This window comes from Aquarana catesbeiana, linkage group LG02 (assembly GCF_042186555.1).
Source record: "Aquarana catesbeiana isolate 2022-GZ linkage group LG02, ASM4218655v1, whole genome shotgun sequence".
NCBI classification, from domain to species: domain Eukaryota; kingdom Metazoa; phylum Chordata; class Amphibia; order Anura; family Ranidae; genus Aquarana; species Aquarana catesbeiana.
The window spans coordinates 605,949,826-605,966,871 of NC_133325.1; the positions used below are offsets into that span (position 1 = coordinate 605,949,826).

The 17,046-nt window shown below is 41.7% G+C and overlaps 1 protein-coding gene across 1 annotated transcript in view; it reads left to right on the forward strand.

Annotated features, from left to right (window-relative positions):
- The first annotated feature begins 11,390 nt into the window (after positions 1-11,390).
- MID1 (midline 1) overlaps positions 11,391-17,046 on the forward strand; it is a 659,238-nt gene continuing 653,582 nt past the window's right edge. Inside the window, exon 1 of the mRNA XM_073616351.1 lies at positions 11,391-11,524. The gene's annotated coding sequence lies outside the window, so the exon portion shown is untranslated. The remainder of the gene's footprint in view (positions 11,525-17,046) is intronic.

Genomic DNA, 17,046 nt, shown 5'->3' on the forward strand with positions numbered 1-17,046 from the left:
TTTTCTTGCAAAAAAAAATAATTTTTTCATGTAATCAAAAAGTGTCAGAAAGGGCATTGTCTTCAAGTGGTTAGAAGAGTGGGTGATGTGTGACATAAGCTTCTAAATGTTGTGCATAAAATGCCAGGACAGTTCAAACCCCCCCCAAATGACCCCATTTTGGAAAGTAGACACCCCAAGCTATTTGCTGAGAGGCATGTCGAGTCCATGGAATATTTTATATTGTGACACAAGTTGCGGGAAAGAGACAAATTTTTTTTTTTTTTTTTTTTTTTTGCACAAAGTTGTCACTAAATTATATATTGCTCAAACATGCCATGGGAATATGTGAAATTACACCCCAAAATACATTCTGCTGCTTCTCCTGAGTACGGGGATACCACATGTGTGAGACTTTTTGGGAGCCTAGCCGCTTATGGGACCCCGAAAACCAAGCACCGCCTTCAGGCTTTCTAAGGGCGTAAATTTTTGATTTCACTCTTCACTGCCTATCACAGTCTCGGAGGCCATGGAATGCCCAGGTGGCACAAACCCCCCCCAAATGACCCCATTTTGGAAAGTAGACACCCAAAGCTATTTGCTGAGCGGTATAGTGAGTATTTTGCAGACCTCACTTTTTGTCACAAAGTTTTGAAAATTAAAAAAAGAAAAAATAAATTTTTTTTTTTGTCTTTCTTCATTTTCAAAAACAAATGAGAGCTGCAAAATACTCACCATGCCTCTCAGCAAATAGCTTGGGGTGTCTACTTTCCAAAATGGGGTCATTTGGGGGGGGTTTGTGCCACCTGGGCATTCCATGACCTCCGAAACTGTGATAGGCAGTGAAGAGTGAAATCAAAAATGTACACCCTTAGAAATCCTGAAGGCGGTGATTGGTTTTCGGGGTCCCGTACGCGGCTAGGCTCCTAAAAAGTCCCACACATGTGGTATCCCCATACTCAGGAGAAGCAGCAGAATGTATTTTGGGGTGCAATTCCACATATGCCCATGACCTGTGTGAGCAATATATCATTTAGTGACAACTTTGTGCAAAAAAAAAAAAAAAATAAATAAATTGTCACTTTCCCGCAACTTGTGTCAAAATATAAAATATTCCATGGACTCAACATGCCTCTCAGCAAATAGCTTGGGGTGTCTACTTTCCAAAATGGGGTCATTTGGGGGGGGTTTGTGCCATCTGGGCATTTTATGGCCTTCAAAACTGTGATAGGTAGTGAGGAGTAAAATCAAAAATGTACGCCCTTAGAAATCCTGAAGGCGGTGATTGGTTTTCGGGGCCCCGTATGCGGCTAGGCTCCCAAAAAGTCCCACACATGTGGTATCCCCGTACTCAGGAGAAGCAGCTAAATGTATTTTGGGGTGCAATTCCACATATGCCCATGGCCTGTGTGAGCAATATATCATTTAGTGACAACTTTTTGTAATTTTTTTTTTTTTTTTGTCATTATTCAATCACTTGGGACAAAAAAAATGAATATTCAATGGGCTCAACATGCCTATCAGCAATTTCCTTGGGGTGTCTACTTTCCAAAATGGGGTCATTTGTGGGGGTTTTGTACTGCCCTGCCATTTTAGCACCTCAAGAAACGACATAGGCAGTCATAAATTAAAGGCTGTGTAAATTCCAGAAAATGTACCCTAGATTGTAGGCGCTATAACTTTTGCGCAAACCAATAAATATACACTTATTGACATTTTTTTTACCAAAGACATGTGGCCAAATACATTTTGGCCTAAATGTATGACTAAAATTGAGTTTATTGGATTTTTTTTAGAACAAAAAGTAGAAAATATCATTTTTTTTCAAAATTTTCGGTCTTTTTCCGTGTATAGCGCAAAAAATAAAAACGGCAGAGGTGATCAAATACCATCAAAAGAAAGCTCTATTTGTGGGAAGAAAAGGACGCAAATTTCGTTTGGTTACAGCATTGCATGACCGCGCAATTAGCAGTTAAAGCGACGCAGTGCCAATTTGTAAAAAGTGCTCTGGTCAGGAAGGGGGTAAATCCTTCCGGGGCTGAAGTGGTTAATATCCACACAAGACCTGAAGGGCCTGGTATGGAATTTAGGGGGACTCCCACGCCTTTTTTTTTCTTTAAATTTTGGTTCGGGGTTCCCCTGTGGGGAATTCCCATGCCGTTTTTATCAATGAACTTCTATGTGTATTGTCGACAATGCAATAGCCGCGAGTAGTTTTAAATGGGTTTTTTCCTTCGAAATGTCATTTTGCTGTCAGACTGTTCTAAACACGGGAAACATGCGCCCCTTTACAGGCATACTATAGACAACCCCCAGGTACGAAATTTAAAGGGATATTACACTTTTATTGTTTGACTTTAAGCATTATTAAAATCACTGCTCCTGAAACAACTGCAGTTTTTAAAACTTTTATTTGCATTGATCCATGTCCCCTGGGGCAGGACCCGGGTCCCCAAACACTTTTTATGACAATAACTTGCATATAAGCCTTTAAAATTAGCACTTTTGATTATTCATGTTCGTGTCCCATAGACTTTAACAGTGTTCACGTATTCGAGCGAACTTTTTTCCTGTTTGCATGTTCTGGTGCGAACCGAACAGGGGGGTGTTCGGCTCATCCCTAGTGGCCAGACCATACAGCAGTTTAATAGGACAGGTTGCACTCAGAATAGGCCTCACCATGGTCGACCAAAGAAGTTGTGTGCACGTGCTCAGCATCATATCCAGAGGTTGTCTTTGGCATATGAGTGTTGCCAGCATTGCTGCAGAGGTTGAAGGGGTGGGGGGTCAGCCTGTCAGTCTGTCAGCCTGTCAGTGCTCAGACCATACGCCACACAATGTATCAAATTGGTCTGCATGGCTGTCGTTCCAGAAGGAAGCCTCTTCTAAAGATGATGCACAAGAAAGCCTGCAAACAGTTTTTGCTGAAGACCAGCAGACTAAGGACATAGATTACTGGAACCATGTCCTGTGGTCTGATGACCAGATAAACTTATTTGGTTCAGATGGTGTCAAGCGTGTGTGGCGGCAACCAGGTGAGGAGTACAAAGACAAGTGTGTCTTGCCTACAGTCAAGCATGGTGGTGGGAGTGTCATGGTCTGGGGCTGCATGAGTACTGCCGGCACTGGAAAGCTACAGTTCAACCATGAATGCCAACATGTACTGTGACATAATGAAGAAGAGCATGATCCCCTCCCTTCGGAGACTGGGCCACAGATCAGTATGCCAACATGATAACGACCCCAAACACACCTCCAAGATAACCACTGCCTTGCTAAAAAAGCTGAGGGTAAAGGTGATGGACTGGCCAAGCATGTCTCCAGACCTAAACCCTATTGAGCATCTGTGGGGCATCCTCAAATGGAAGATGGAGGAGCGCAAGGTCTCTAACATCCACCAGTTTCGTCATGGAGGAGTGGAAGAGGACTCCAGTGGCAACCTGTGAAGCTCTGGTGAACTCCATGCTCAAGAAAGTTAAAGCAGTGCTGGAAAATAATGGTGGGCAAGCAAAATATTGACACTTTGGGCCCAATTTGGACGTTTTCACTTAGGGGTGTACTCACTTTTGTTGCCAGCGGTTTAGACATTAATGGCTGTGTGTTGAGTCATTTTGAGGGGACAGCAAATGTACACTGTTATACAAGCTGTACACTCATTACTTTACATTGTAACAAAGTGTCATTGCTTCAGTGATGGGGGTGTACTCACTTTTGTGAGATACTGTATATAAACCATGTAATATATATATATATACATATATATATATATATATATATATATATATATACACACAGTGCATTCAGTGTAGACAATATACAGTATACAGTGCAGTGCAGAGTATATAATACAGTGGCACAGAATTGGTCTGATTAGTGGTGAAACACCCAATCAAATGGCACCTCATCCCAAAATAAAAAGGTAAATCTAAGTAGATGAGTAGCAGGGATTTTTATGGTGCAAAAAAAATCCAGTAAAAGTTATTGTTTAAATATATATATATATATATATATATATATATATATATATATATATATAAATATTTTAATAAGTTCAAGGTTAAAATACATAAAGAAAAATTCACAATAATAATATGCAAATATGGTGGTCGCAAAAAGCAGGTTCATATAGAGTAGATACATTGCACATTAACCCGACATGTTTCGCTGATTGCTTCTTCAGGGGATGTGAGAATGAAAACACAGATAACGTGAAAAACCCGCAACAGCTTCCAACCAGAAATAACCACCACCTGAGTCCACACTCACATTGGCCCCCCACGGGAAGTCATCAAAGTGCAGTCACAGAGGACAGAAAGGTGAGATAAAAGCAGTATAATAACAGAGCATGGGATGAAGGGCAACTTTGGACAGCCTGCTGGATAGTAAACGCAGGAAGTCTTACGGTGACAAGACACTGCTCGATAGAGTCTAACCCTCCTGACAAGGGCCTCTTCCCCTCAACCCTTGCCCAGTGGATGTGGGGGTCTGCGGGCGGAGGGCTTATTGGAATCTGGAAGCCCCCTTTCACAAGGGGGCCCCCAGATCCCGGCCACCCCCCTATGTGAATAGGTATTGGGTATATTGTATCCCTACTCATTCACCAAGAAAGTGTCAAAAAGTAAAAATGACAGGAGACAGTTTTTGAAAATTCCTTTTTAAAAAAAAAAAAAAAAGTGTCCTGCGATGTCCATTAATCTTCAATTACAGCGCCGATGACCCGAGAAAAGAAAAAATGGAGGCGTCTCTGCGACTGCTGTTTTTTCGTGACAACAGCTCTTATATAGCTGAGGGCGGGGCCACCCAGTGACGTAAATGGGTGACCCCGCCCCCTCTGACGTCATGTGGAGGCTGGGTTTTGCCTTTTTTCTCAGGTTATCGGCATAGGAGGGGCCCGGAATCTGGGGGCCCCCTTGTTAAAGGGGGCTTCCAGATTTCGATAAGCCCCCCGCAGGCCCCCACAACCCTTGTCAAGTTTGGGGACCCCAAAGCACCCTCCCTATGTTGAGGGCATGTGGCCTGGTACAGTTCAGGAGGGGGGCCACTCTCTCATCCCCCCTCTTTTTCTGTGGCCTGCCAGGTTGTGTGCTCGGATAAGGGTCTGGTATGGATTTTGGGGGGACCATACGCCATTTTTTGATTTTGACACAGGGTTCCCCTCAAGATCCATATCAGACCTGTAGGGCCTGGCATGGATTTTGGGGGGGGGGGCACACCATTTTTTTTATTTTGGCGCAGGGTTCCCCTTAAAATCTATACCAGACCTGAAGGGCCTGGTGTGGATTTCAGGGGGGACCCTCACACCATTTTTTTTTGTAATTTTGGTGCAGGGTTCCACTTAATATCTGTACCAGACCCAAAGGGCCTGGTAATGGACGGGGGGGGACTCATGTCTTTTTTTTCAATGATTTGTGTGTATATTGCCGGGACCGGCAAAACATTACAGTCGCAAGCAGTTTTAAATGATATTTTTTCCTTTAGAAATGTCATTTTGCTGCTCTCATTCATTTCATTATGTACAGCTGCAGCCTTACATAGTGTGGGTCGTGGACTTATCCCCCTGAGCCACTGGCCAGGGGGCTCTGCCCTGACCCTGCCTTTGGCCAATCATGGCTCTCGCAGCAGAGCGCGCTGTGATTGGCTAAAGCATGCAGGTCAGGTGCATGCTTTGGCCAATCAGCAGCTGTCAATGCATTGCGATCTCGCAGTGCATTGATGGTCTCACAGTGCACAGTGCTCAAATTTCCCACGAATGCCCCATAATGATCTAAATTTGGCGAACGGGTGACCACCCGTTCGAGTCGAACTTACGTTTGACTCGAACATTGAGCTCATCCCTATGTATCAACTGCAAATTTAAATTTCCAAGGATATTTTTCTCAATAGACATTTTTTCTAACAAGGAAGTGATAATGGAAGTGCTTACTCTACCTTAAAGGGATATTTTCAAGTTGTCTGTGCAGATGGGCAGATGTATGCATCTTCTTCTTCTGTCAGTACGTGAGTCATGAGAGAAAAATCACTCGGTACTAGTGCTGCAGATGTCTGTCCACTTGACATTCTCAGGGAGCTGTCTGCCTGCCTAAGTAATTAAAAGCATCTACTGTATGTATGAATTATGCAAGCCATAGGCATGAAATTGCAGTCAGCAAATTCAACCACTGAATGGTCGTTCATCAGTCTTATTCTGTGGAAAATACAGTAACTATTTTTCTCCCAAAGACCAATGTGGCAGAGGGTGGCTACAGAGTATGCAATAATTTGCATATGATCATTTCCTGACCCCAAGTATATTGGCCAATGACCACATTTTATTAACATTATGTAATGTCTAACAATAGCTTGGAAATGCACTGGTCCCTCTTTGTCTGGTGCTTGCTGACTCAATAGGGCCAGTCTGTGCCGTAAGGACACAGACTGTTCCAGCCTGCTATTATTGGTGTTAAAGTGATATTAAAGGTATTTTTAAAATTTTTTAAAAATAATAAATGTTATACTTACCCGCTCTGTGTAATGGTTTTGCACAGAGCAACCATGATTCTCCTCCTCTCTGGTCCCCGCCGGCGTTCCTGGCCCCTCCTCTTCTCCCAGTGCCCCCATAGCAAGCTGTTATCTATGGGGGCACTGGTGTGTTCTTGCTCCCAAGCCCTCGCTCTATGTGTCCATAAGACACTCAGAACAGAGCTCACAACTACCCCCTGCTCCCTCCTCACTGGCTGTGAGTTGTAATTGAGCCAATGGTTCTCACTACTGTTTCTCAGCCACTCAGGAGGCAGAGATCCAGGAGAGCAGTCACTTTCATGCACATCACTGGATAACGATCGCACTTGAGTAAGTATTAGGGGGTCTGTGGGGGAGCTACAAACTGAAGGTTTTCTACCTTCATGTATAGAATGCATGAAGATAAAAACCTTCTGCCTATAGAACCACTTTAAATACCCTGTGGTCCCCAGCTATGAGTTAAAGACTGTGCTGCTGTTACTAAGAGAGCAGTATCCTCTGCTAAATGTGCTCAAGCGTTTTGGAATATCACATACACTGCTTCCCTCCCCTTTTGCAAGTTTCTACAAGCAAAATATACTAAAAAGACATCCCTTAGACTGTTCAATGAGCCTGTGTGAGTGGAATGTTGCTGTGTGTCTGGCTACCTCTGCACTAATTTGGGAAAGAACCTGTTGAACTACAGCAGCTCCTGCGGGGTACACTTCCTTATAAATTGTCTTAATCACTGAAGTTATGCATTCCTTATAACATTCTGAGCTCTTTAATCACTCTTCACTCAAACCTAAAGCTCTTAATGCTCAGAACCCAAACAAAATAGAATTAAAGATGTTCATCAGAGACAAAGCATTCAAATTATTTGTGCAGTGTTAAAAAGTCACCTGGAGCCTTTTTCAGCTCAAATGGCCATAATGCCCTAAATGCTACAAAAATGTACTCTTGAGGGGAGTAGTTGGGCAACACACTGAGTGATGAAAGCTTGCCTGAGGCGCTCAGTGCACCATTAATACTCTAGTCAGCCCACCTAGCAAAATTCAAAGTCATCCCCCCCCCCCCAAATGTTTACACGGATGAGGTATAGCACAATGCTACACACCTGGTGGACAGACTAAAGTGCAAAATGCCTTTGGTTTAGGATCTACATACTTACATGCATTATTTTGTGCCATAATAACCTTACACCCCATTGTAAGTGGCAAAACCATCTCAGGCTTCATTAGCAAACAATTTATTTATTTATTTATTTATTTTCAGGTACTTATATAGCGCTCTCAATTTACGCAGCGCTTTACATATACATTGTACATTCACATCAGTCCCTACCCTCAAGGAGCTTACAATCTAAGGTCCCTTACTCACATTCATACATACTAGGGAGAATTTAGACAGGATCCAATTAACCTACCAGCATGTCTTTGGAGGGTGGGAGGAAACCGGAGTACCCGGAGGAAACCCACGCAGGCACATGTAGAACATGCAAACTCCAGGCAGGTAGTGTCGTTGTTGGGATTCAAACCAGCAACCCTTCTTACTGCTAGGCGAAAGTGCTATCCACTACACCACAGCTGGTGGCTGGTGACTCAGCACCTGAGGTGTTGGAAGAGGTGTGCTGTCACTGTAAACATGGAGGCTGGTACAGAAAGAGAGTAGTGCTGAAAATTTCCCCTACCGCCTCCAATGTTTACAATGACAATTCAGAGGGGACAGAGCTGCCACAGATGGTGGAACTCTGTTCAGCTACATTCCAACTGAAAAAAATCCCTGGATTTAACCATCATGCCAACTACATGCTACCATTGCTGAAAGAACCCTCCTACATTCACCCTTCCTTCCTCCATACCTTCTATCCTACCTTCTTCTCAATTCATCCCACCTTTCCCTATTCCTCTGCTTTTCTTTTTCTTCTCCCACCTCTTCTTTTTTCCTTTTCTATCTTACCCCTTTTTTTAACCTACATTCTTTCTTCTCTCACCCATTGATTTTGCTCTATCGACACCTTAAAATTACACTCTATTTCCGTCTTAAAATAAAATGCCAGAAAAAAGCTTTTGTACGTTTGCTCCTAAACACCCAACCTTCACCTTTAATATCAGACCTAAAACTCTAAATAATTATCGCTGTTCTTTATAGCAGGCATCTTCCTTGGAGGATTCTAGCATGTCTACCTGGTCTAGCTGTCAGATTGTCAGTTGCTGTTTTAGAAATGCCTTATTTTTTCAATTGGTATCTGCTTTTGTACTGCTTTGTGATCACATCTTTTCTGCTCTCCACCTATTTCATCAGCCATGGTCCGCAGGCCTGCACCTGCACCTCTGGACTGAAGACAAATGGTGACGGCCCCGGCTCGCTTCCTTACGACAGCCATAGTCCACAGGTATATGGACACGTTAGGGTAGTATATAGACAGGCTAGGGTAGTATATGGACAGGCTAAGGTAGTATAAGGACAGGCTAGGGTAGTATATAGATAGGCTAGAGTAGCAAATAGACATGCTACAGTAGTATATGAACAGGCTAGGGTAGTAAATAGACAGGTTATTGCAGTAAATAGACAGGCTAGGGTAGTAAATAGACAGGTTAGGGTAGTATATAGCCAGGCTAGGGCAGTATATAGCTGGGCTAGGGTAGTATATAGACAGGCTAGGGAAGTATATAGACAGGCTAGGGTAGTATATGGACAAGCTAGGGTAGTATATGGACAGGATAGGGTAGTATATAGACAGGCTAGGGTAGTATATGGACAGGCTAGGGTAGTATATAGACAGGCTAGGGTAGTATATGGACAGGCTAGGGTAGTATATGGACAGGCAAGGGTGGTATATATACAGGCTAGGGTAGTTTATAGACAGGCTAGGGTAGTATATAGACAGGCTAGGGTAGTATATGGACAGGCTAGGGTAGTGTATAGACAGGCTAGGGTAGTATATGGACAGGCTAGGGTAGTATATGGACAGGCAAGGGTAGTATATATACAGGCTAGGGTAGTTTATAGACAGGCTAGGGTAGTATACGGACAGGCTAGGGTAGTAAAAAACAAGCTAGGGTAGTATATAGACAGGCTAGGGTAGTATATGGACAGGCTAGGGTAGTAAATGGACATGTGGGACTGTCACAACAGACAGTCAGGTGACTGCTTCCACCAATCAGGTCCCCTCTGCCCTATGACCCCCAGTACAGAGCCCATGTACTTCTCCCCTCTGCCCCCATCACCCCCCCCTCCAGCCTAATCCCCCCAGACAGATCCCATTCACTTTCTGTGGAGGAGGCTGCATACTGGCAGCTTCTCTGCTCTGTCTGGTGCTGACAGCACAAGGTAGCAGCAGACCGGTGTCTTGTCGAATACAGTCCCCTATCCAGAAGTGTCCGCACTGTACTGCGCAGGCGCAGTACGGAGGACAAACGAGACGCCGAAAGTCTCCGAAGTTCAACAGCTGATCGTCAGCTGTACACGGCGCCTGCGCATTTATTCTTACCCTATGTCCAGGATCATTCCCTACTATCCAAGTGGACATAGAGTTAGAATAAATAGTTGCCGAGCGCAGCGAGGCCGTGCCCGAAGCGTGGCGAGCGAAGCGAGCCCGCGAGGGGCCCTCTTACACAGCCATCGCTAACAGGTGCCCGAGCGCCGTGTACAGCTGATGGTCAGCTGATCAACTTCGGACATTTTCGGCATCTCCTGCTGCTCCGTACTGCGCAGGCGCTGCGCCTGCGCAGTACGGGGCGGACACTATCTGATAGGAGGACACTATATGTCAGAACACCGGAACTCACATCACCTCTCTGCCAGCTCTCCACACTATCACTCACAGTCAGACCATCGAACCCCGCCTCCCAGAGTGGTCCTGGCTAAGTTTTGAAGAGGCAGCGGTGAGGCTGGGAGCTGTGTGTCCCAGGAAAGAGCGCTGACAGCCCGCAAACAGCACCCTGCACCCAGCATTCCTTCTGCCTGGGGGGAGGCGGCGCCCCCGACTTGTGTGGCCAGCGCCTACCTTGCCTATAGATAGCGCCGACCCTACAAATATGGTTACTTGGCAAGACTTCTAACCTTATCTTGATAAAACTTGTATTACAAGGTGCAAGGAGTAGTAGGGACACCTTTAGTGGCCACACTTATAGTGGATAAATATTAAGGAGCACTTTTCCAACTGTAGTAAAGCCTTTTGGATATAACTTCATGAACTTTCAGGGACTTTGTAAACATTACAATCCAATATTTTTTATGGTCAGTATTATAGGGCTTAAACAAATAAATTTTGCTTGCAAAGAAAACATTTTTCCTTTTACTGGATAACTTTGTGTATGACAAGTGTTTTCTCTGGCTCTAAGCTTGAACTGAATTAAGGAAAGGATTTCAGTTTTGTACAGTAATCTGCATTCCAAAGCTTCGGCTCCTGAAACCAATGAACATTTTAAAAGTCTAATCAGTGTATTAAAAGGTGTATATGAGTGTCTGGTTCTGGTTGTGGAGAACAAAGGGGTCTAACGTTTTATAATGATCATAAAAGATTTCACTTTTTAATACTTTCTGCAGCCAGCCACCTTTAGAATCACACCACATCCTGCTGCAATAACTTTTATCATGCAAATACTATGCCAGGTCTCAAGAGGCACTCGTAAAGAAAAGTGTAAGTCTTATTTTACATACTCTCACCTAGAGTTGTGTTAAATCATGTCCCAAAGGCATCGTTCTGTTAACATCTTGTGCACCCGTTGGCACTTGTTGAACTATTCACAGCTAACGTTTTCTCAAGGAGCACATTCCAGGTTTACCTATATATGGAAACCTGGGAGAATGGAGGCAGCTTAAGTAGATTTAAACTGAATGAAACAGACAAGCTAGCACACCCTCCCAAAAGGGAGTGGTTACTGGGCTGGATAGAGTACTGCATTCTGAATCAAACTGTCTTCAGCACAGCTTATTCCTGAAAAACAGGTTCAAGATTTCCAAAAGAGACCTCAAGGATTTTGGGGGGGGGCCATTAAGCTTGTTCATTTCTCCTTCGCTTCTCTAGACAGAAAACAGCTGAACTATGAAAATGGAGACTAAGGTAAGATGCTGATTACAAGCAAGTGTTTCTGATGAATGATTTTGGATGAGATGTAGCAGAAGTTTTATTTAAAATGAAGAACTGTGCGTATTATTTATAAATGACTGCAGCATCACCCCTTCTGACTACAGTGTATGAAAAGGACATCTCTGTTATCTGACACTCCAGGCTGATAACACTGACTGCTGATGGCTTTTGCTAAAAACGTACTTATGAAAGTCTGGTTTATGTCACTGAGCTAGAATCAAATCTATGTCGGTCGTGTTTCAGTGTGTAAACAGAAATCTTTATATATATATATATATATATATATATATATATATATATATATATATATATATTTCATTGCACAAGATTTTTTGCTATTTAATGTTTAGTTCATACAATGTTTACTGGGCATGCCAATAACTGATCACTTACACAGCTTTTGGAAGACATTTGGAAGAACTGTCATTGATCTCCATAGCTACAACAGGTATTCATAGTTTCTTGTGCAATTTGATTGTAGAATATCCAAAGTCCAAACAGTAGCATCCACGTGTCTTTATCACAAGGAACTAGAGGTTGGCCCTTTACAATAAAATTTTGGATGTACCCACCCTGCCCCTGCATGTTCCAAAACTCCAGCCAGATTTGGAATATTTGCTTTTATTCTATCCCATTAAAACTGATTGAGTGCAATAAATTAACCAACATTCCCAGGCTAACATAAATGTTACCCCTTCAGGTACCCTTCAGGTACTGAATATGTTTAAAGAATAGACAGACTAAACAATGCTTATAGCTTCATCATGCAGAAAGGATTTTTCAATATATTTGTGAAATTAGGTGTTAAATAAATCTACTTCTAACAGAGTTAAAATCCAAATGTTGATATTTTTTAATTTGCAAAAATACTGCAAAGTTTTTCTTATCTCAGGAGTACAATGTTTAAAATGATTTCCAACTTTTGAATAACTTTTGAATAACTCAATGATAACTTATTAAATTGCGATTAGAAATGTATGATTTGGCAGCCCATTGGATAATTAAGAAAGCAAATGTGTGAGCGCAACTACTTGATAAATTCTCAAGAGACATGAACAAAATCTGAAGGAACTGAGCTTAGCCTTTAGTAACTGACATGACCTGAATTCATGTTTTACAGATTTAAGGATTTAGCCAAAATGTTTGTAAGTTAAGCTTAACTCTGCAAACTATTTTAACAGCATCAGCCCTTTCAGGAACTGACTGCTTAATGTAAAGCTCCTTTCAGATATAACATTTATTATAGCTTTAGTGTACCTAGTTTATTATTTTTAAAGTGCTACTGTACAGTCTGGTGGTTATTTAAAGGGCCAAGAAGCTTAACATATAGGTTAGCTCCCGTATATAAATGACTACTAGATTTCCAAGAAATCTAAGTAAAGGTTTTTTTTAATATTGCAGACCATAAATTATTTAACATTGTTTAAGCATTTACTATGCAGCTCAGGGTCAATGACTGCTCTATCAGTGCTATCAGTCATTTGAGGCTAGAGATAGACTGCAGTGACCTTCAGTGGGATTAGCGATCACAAAGTTTGTGGCATGCATTCAAACACTGTTGGAAAAATGTATTTTATTTATTTTTTTACTTTTTTTGTGTTTTAAACAATTGCATTTTTTGTGTGTTTACTGGAATACCTCCTTTTTTTAAATATTACATTTTGTTAAACCTTTAAAATACATAAGCGGTAATGCTTCTTATTTTTAAATTGGAGTTGCATGGGAAAGGCATTCTGGTAGCTATAATTGTCAAACCACAGTCGCCCAGAGTTAAGAAAAATAAAAGAGTAATATGGATCGTCATACTGTAGAATAGCCAGGGCATAGGAAAACTGACAAGTCGTTCAAAACAGCAGTAGTAGAAATGATTGATGAGCCTGTACTTAGAACTGGGTTACACTGAAACCTTAGCAACTCCTACAGCTATAGATTCATGTGTTATTTCTTTAATTGTTCTGCTAACTCATGTGAGGTATATCCTGCAGGCTTCAGCAAGTCAATCAATTGTTCTTTCAGAATCTCTAATTAGACTGTAATTCTTCTGTGATTCCTTTAACCCAAAGAAAAATATGTTAAAGTTTGTATTACTGACTTCAATGTTATGTGAATATCTGTACTTGGCATCATGCTCTATTGTGAAAATTACAACCACATGGTACTGTGCAACTCCTATATGATGGAGGTGAATGTTAATTGGAATATTTAAGTGAAAACATTTGATTGTTAAGTGCTTTAATTTTAAAGGTGTTTTTATATTGCAAATATGAATAGAAAAAAAAAATCTGTAATGTATTAAAAAAAAGTTTTGTAGCAAATGTAAAGTTAAAATATTGAATGTAGGACACAAGGAAACAGTTGCTTAAATAGAATCTGGTCTTCAGCAGAAGATATATTGTATTGCAAAGTTGATTATTTTAAATGTGCTATTCATTCAAACAGTACTATTTAATGCCTTTCCTAAGGCAGTTCCAGATTTCTAGTGTGTTGTAGTGCTAGAGAGTCTTCCAAGAAATGTTTCAGATATTTTCATGTACACTTGATTTTAGATGTTGTGGTGTGTTCATTTCAGAAAAGTTAAATGTATGAAGCATAACGTTTACCTGGGTGTATATTGTCTCAACAGTTGTTGGTTTAAAAGCAGTTCCAATAATTTTAATGAAATTTGAAATTCTTCCTTTAGGTAGGATCATGCAAAGTGTCAGCTCTCTAAATAATGGAAGATTTTAATTTTTTCAATGATCCTTTGTGCTAAAGTTTATATGTGTAGTTGAGGCGTTTACTTGTGGCACAGTAACAAGGCATATTCTTAGTCTACCCCTTGTGACATTGGGGGATGTCTAGCTCAGTGGTAGATGCCTTTTCAGTAAGTTCACAGCGGACAGGAACTTTAGTTTAAGGGCATGGTAGCCCACTTTTATTAAAAGGAATAAAATAAAGGAACGTTCATACATGCACTTGGATGCCCACACAGGGGTTCTTCTCCCAAAAACAATAACAAATGAAAAATGCCAAGCCACCTGGCTCTCTTCAATAGCACTGCCACTTAGACTTTACTCTTCAGCCCTCTTGGTCATATAACAGGGTTCCTGTACAACTACTGTACCTCTTTTCAGCTTCCTTGCTGCTCAGGCCTTCTACTTCAGGCTCTCATCTGTCTCCTTAGATGCACACAGCTTCAACGCACACAGCGTCTATCTAGAAAGCAGCCCTTCACTGCTCTGATCCTCAGACTTGGTTCTCTGGCTTTCACTAGTGCACACCTGCACTTACTGGACTCCTGGAGATCTCCTGTCTCTCTGGGTGGAGCCCAGAACTCTAATCCTGACTCTGCTATAAGCCCAGGATCCACCTGCTCAATCAACCAGACTCCTGGCTGTTCCCAAAACCCGGTCCCAGGATTGGAGATTCCGTCCCACCTATAACGCTATGGAATCTTCGGGCTCCAGGTCCCCAAATGGATTTTACAAACTTTGGAAGCAACTGATAAAACAGATTCCTCCCCAATAAATACCCCTGGAGCCCCTCAACCTGCCTATGTGAGAACCCTGGGTGACAATTACTAGGACAGGGAACTGTACTGTAACACCCTATAGAGCTACTTCCACTGGCAGGCATGATCTGGCCATGTCCAGTTGCTTTTCCGAATGTGCCCCAGGGTTTGCAGCTGTAGTCACTAAAAATCTCTATAAGCAAATCAAACAGAGATCCCCAAGTCACATATTCAGTGCCTTGAAAAAGTATTCATACCCCTTGAAATTTTCCACATTTTGTCATGTTACAACCAAAAACGTAAATTTATTTTATTGGGATTTTAATGCAATAGACCAACAAAGTGGCATATAATTGTGAAGTGGAAGGAAAATGATAAATGGTTTTCAAAATTTTTTACAAATAAATATCTGAAAAGTGTGGCGTGCATTTGTATTCAGCCCCCTTTACTCTGATACCCCTAACTGAAATCTAATGGAGCCAATTGCCTTCATAAGTAACCTAATTAGTAAATAGAGACCAGCTGTGTGTAATTTAATCTCAGTATAAATACAGCTGTTCTGTGAAGCCCGCAGAGGTTTGTTAGAGAACCTTAGTTAACAAACAGCATCATGAAGGCCAAGGAACACACCAGACAGGTCAGGGATAAAGTTGCGGAGAAGTTTAAAGGGTTAGTTATAAAAAAAAATCCAAGCTTTGAACATCTCATGGAATACTGTTCAATCCATCACCTAAAAATGGAAAGAGTATGTGACAACTGCATACCTACCAAGACATGGTCGTCTACCTAAACTGACAGGCCAGGCAAGAAAAGCATTAATCAGAGAAGCAGCCAAGTCACCCATGGTAACTCTGAAGGAGCTGTAGAGATTCACAGCTCAGGTGGGAGAATCTGTCCATAGGACAACTATTAGTCGTGCACTCCACAAATCTGGCCTTTATGGAAGAGTGGCAAGAAGAAAGCCATTGTTGAAAGAAAGCCATAAGAAATCTGGGCAAGGGACAGGGAAGCTGGTCAGAGTTGATGGGAAGATTGATGGAGCCAAATATAGGGCAATCTTAAAAGAAAACCTGTTCGAGTCTGAAAAAAGACTTGCGACTGAGACAGAGGTTCACCTTCCTGCAGGACAACGACCCAGAGCTACAATTGAATGGTTTAGATTAAAGCATATTAATGTGTTAGAATTGCCCAGTCAAAGTCCAGACCTAAATCCAACTGAGAATCTGGCAAGACTTAAAAATTGCTGTTCAGACACTCTCCATCCAATCTGACAGAGCTTGAGCTATTTTGCAAAGAAGAATGGTCAAAAATGTCACTTTCTAGAATATGCAAAGCTGGTAGAGACATACCCAAAAAGACTTGCAGCTGTAATCGCAGTGAAAAGGTGGTTCTACAAAGTATTGACTAAGGGGGGGGCTGAATACAAATGCACGCCGCACTTCTCAGATATTTATTTGTAAAATATTTGAAAAACCATTTATCATTTGCCTTCCACTTCACAATTATGTGCCACTTTGTGTTGGTCTATCTCATAAAATCCCAATAAAATACATTTTAAATTTTTGGTTGTAACATGTCAAAATGTGGAAAATTTGAAGGGGTGTGAATACTTTTTCAAGGCACTGTAGAAAGGACATATCATGGGGAGTAGTGAGGCAAAATCATCAAAATGCTTATGCATTGACATTAATTATTTCAGGGCATGGGCCAGTTTAGATACACATTTAAAGCCTACTGCATTGCATACAATATATCTATGTCCTGATGGCATGATTCAGTACAAAACATAGCATTTCTATAAGGCTTTATAATAATAGAGTGTCAAGCTGAGAATCACTATTTCATCATAGACAATTTTTCCTCACATTAATGTCCAGGGGTAGATTTGGTAACACATGTGAACAACTCCCAAGCCCAAGGGCAAAGCACCTCCCCACTAGAAATGAGGTACTCTAATAACAATCATGGAGTAGCTCCTCATAGTAGCTAGGTCTTTTGGAGAAGC